Raw genomic sequence first — 4144 nt, 5'->3', positions numbered from 1 at the left:
GCTTTGCCTATGTATGCTGTGCTCTTAGAAGGGACACGGTATAAACACGTCTTCCCTGCTCCTGCCTGCATTACCTTGCACCTTGCCTGTCATCTGGTCCGCAGTTCCAGCAAAGCCCTTCCCATGGCATTTATGCAGCACAGGACGACTCATACAGCTGCTTTGTACCTGGAGCCATTCTGCGACCACTTGCTTGTGCAGCTGCATAACTGGGCATCTTCTCCATAAGGCATTTATCTCTTTTGTTTAAACTGGGATTTCTAAAGAGCTGCCCATCAGTAGAGTAAACCTAGTGATTTTCTGTGACTCACCGACAGCACTGAGATAGTTTATTTTTATTAGGGGGATCAGCAAATCTCTCAGGCAGCTAGAGGACGCATGAGATAATTTTAGTTAAGGACATTCTACTGCCCTGTTTGACATTAGGTTTTTCTGCAGCACCAAAAATCAAATCACGCTCAGCCCTGAAGCAACATCATCCCATCTGACACAATAGCTACTAAAATCTGGTCATTTCTGTATTACAGTGAGATCAAAGCTGCAGAGATTCACAGCAGGGCTTCAAACAAGGTTAAAATGTGCTGAGAATACCCTAGTCTGCTGTCCATAAATGGAGGAAATCTCTTTTACTTTCAGCTACACATTATTTTCAATTTCCTTAATTCAAAAGCAGCCCCCTATATGTTTCAGAATGCTAAGAGATTACCAAAATGGCTAAGTGAGTTGGGACCCTGAATCATGTTGGCTTTCAATGAGATTCAAAACCTAAAAGGCCTTTGAGTGCCTACATCTGCTTTCGTACCAGGGGAGTTAGGCCTTGGTGTGACTGCTGCCCTTCGCTGCACACATGGGTACAAGATGCTCTGCAGTGCCAGGGTCTTCGTTGCCCCGACTACAGAAATGTTTGAATAATGCAGTCATCACTAAATTATCTGAAGGTCTTATAACATTGTATCCCCTTAACTACTGATCAAACTCTACAGAGTAATGCGCTGTTCCTGGCTATTGTAGCACAAGGATGGTGAAAGGATAGGTTTAACTGAATTGGTGTAGCAAGAGTGCCCCTCCTGTGTTAGATCCACAGAGGGACACAGCAGAAGGATAGATAAACCTGACTTCAAACGTTAGCTGCACCAATTTCACTACATTTCCATAACCAGAGTACTAAGCACTTAGTGACTGGCTGCAGTGATTAGTTGCTCAGCAGTTCCTGACATTGATTATGAGGAATCCACACATGAGAGAACCCCTTGGTCAGACTTTTCTACCACAGGAGCCTGGTGGCCATCCTGCAGTGCCCTTTTATTCTTTCTGAACAAGTGAATTTTTTTTTCAAGGACCAAATGAAGGCCGAATGAGGCTGAGCGCCTCATTCTCTGAATGCCTGAGGGCATGCGAAGCAGGGATATAACAGGAGGGAAAGGTAGCCAAAAGCAGGTTTTGTGTCCTGCATTCAAAGGCCAAAGGTTAGAGCAGTCCCACGTTCACCCTGGATGGCCTTTGGAAGCAAGGATTACTTATTACACAGGGATGTCTTGCCACAGCATTTTCATCTTTAAAGCAGGCCTTGCACTGAGAATGCAAATGTGCCTACTTAGACCGCTCAGGTGGTGCAGAGGGTTTCGTGTAAATGAGAGCGAGTCCCTGGGTGTTCAGAGAGGAATCTCCAGAGACATCTTTTGTCACACAGGCTTTTTACAGGGGAGTACACAGTCTGTTAAAACCTTCAAACTCTGCTGACAGCGTAAGAGAAACTCCAAGCTCATCTCTAGTGCAGCAACCTAAAATGCACACCAGGTCAGTGTATTTCACACTGCTGCATCCGTTCCAGCCGTAGCAAAGCATTTCTATAGATCAGGATGACTTGTACTAGCTGTTGACATTAACACAACTCTCACGTAAGGATCCACAAGCAAATATAGGGCGTAAGATGCCATGGAAAACATTTTTGGCTGTGGCTTGTCACCCCACAAGGTGTCAATAATGTAACATTTCCTACTGTTGATTTATCCTGCTCCCAAATCATCACTAACACAGACAGGTGGGATCTCACCTTCATAAAACCTGGTGTGATGACTCTGGCAATATATCTAAGCAGCAGAAGGAATGTGAACATGTTAGCAGACCCTGTTTTACATCCGAAGCATGGTGCAAAGTGTTAAAGAATATATTTTTCTTAAGACTAGGTACTTGTCTTAGCTAAGTATGTTGAGAAATCCTGGTAGAACTGAGCCATCAGTGTAGGTATGATTGCTTAAATTATGAAGGATCCTGAAGTGGCTACCTCCCAAGGGCCAGGTTGCAGCGCCGTCTGGAAGAAGGTGCAAGGCAGAAGTGTTCTTGAGGAGTCCAGCTACCAGCAGTGGCACTGAATCACTTTCAGGAGTTTTATGTCACACAAAGTCTGTGAGGCTGGTTCTGCACAACAAGCCCCGGTGAGCAGAGAGAGCAAGGAGCTCTCCCAGGGCTGTGCACACATCTGCGCCAGAAGTATCAGCAGAGGCTCTGGGGCTTCTGCAAACAGAATCTATATGAGCAGATAACCCCATCTTGTCAGTACTGGGAGAGGAGACACTGTCAGTTCATAGGGATATTGGTAAAATCATTTAGGACCTAATATGATGCACCTCAGATGAAGGAGGTGAGTGGCGAGGTCAGTTTGCGTGTGCTTGCATGTCAGCGGCCTGGCTGGGTGCCAGCGATGAAGCTCTCTGAGACCATGGCTGCAGAGTTTGGCTACGGGTGGTGAACACTACTGAATACTTGATAATGTTACTGTACTGAGGAAACACAATTCCCAAACTGAACTGGAGTCACGGATGATACCCATGCACAACATCAACCCCGTGTGCCCCATGCCATGACAGTGCCAATCACAAAGCATATTCCTCATTCGTTACAGAGGGTTTGACTGACTACAGACATTACGTTAGTGGACATCCGTATGAGACGCGCCAGTAAGGCTGGTATTCTGTGCAAACTCTGGAGACACAGCATTATTCAACTCTGACAGAAAAACGGGACGTGGTTCCTTTCAGCCTCATGAACAGCCATTGGCGGTCTGTTGTTTCAAGTGATGCTCTCGCTCTCCCTGGCTTTCTGAGCACTAGCTGAAAAGTCTCCCAAGTGGAGGCCAGAAGAGGAAGTCAGACATAAACCGAGGAGCAGCAGGAGGGCACTTTGAGTCTCTCTGTACTTCAAAGTAGGTGAACGGAAGGTTAAAGAGAAGTAGATGCACTAGTTCATACCCTTACGTTATTAAGACTAATGAAAATTGTGTTGTGTGGTAAAAGGAATTAGGATTATATTCCCGGGGTTAATTCAGAGAGGGGTTAATTCTTTCTGAGGACAAGTGAAAAAGTGACAAATTAAATTAAAATCCCATCAGAAGCATCACTTGCCCTACACCCAAAGAATGTGCCATACTATAAGAGCCTGAAAGAAACGAAAATGACAGTCAAAAATGAATTTAAAAATATTAGGAAAATATTCATAATTATTTCTATTTTGTATGGCTGGACCAGGTAGAAAGTTGTTGAGGTTTTGCTCCTAAATCACAGAAAGTCTCTTTCACTTAGTCCCCGAGTTTTGTTACGAGAGCTGAAGAGCTGGATTCACGACTCTGGAATCCATCCAAGCCGTAGGTCTGGAAAAGCCGACGTGGTGGCTTGTCCCACGGAGACAGGCTGCTTTCTGAAAAACACTCAGGAGACCTAGTGCCTTCAATGAATTTCAAAGAACGACTAGAAAAAGGAAAACATTCCCTCTTTAGCAGACAAAAATCGTGTTAGATGAAACAGTTTTAAGCTCTTTTCCCTCTTTCTTCATTCTTGGTTTCCAAATGCTGCCAGTTGTGGAGGCAAGATGCTGTTTCCAGCCGGCGATAGCAAATGCCAGTTTCAGACAGCATCCGTACAGATGCCATGTGATGGTGGGGGAGCGGGATCTGTACTTGGCCAATACCAAACCCGGCTTGAAAATCTTCACGGGAAAGCTTTTAGAGAAGCTGTTCACCAGTAGCGTTGCGATCCTGTATTTTCAGTCGGTAGAGTATTTCACGTTTGGTGCCCGCTTCTCTTTCTGCCCGTGTTACTTTAACAGGGACAACAACGCGGGCGGACGGTGGGAGCGCCCGGGGCGGCTC

This window comes from Pygoscelis adeliae, unplaced genomic scaffold, assembly GCF_000699105.1.
Source record: "Pygoscelis adeliae isolate BGI_AS28 unplaced genomic scaffold, ASM69910v1 Scaffold54, whole genome shotgun sequence".
Lineage (NCBI taxonomy): Eukaryota > Metazoa > Chordata > Aves > Sphenisciformes > Spheniscidae > Pygoscelis > Pygoscelis adeliae.
Note: the sequence above shows the minus strand (reverse complement) of the source record.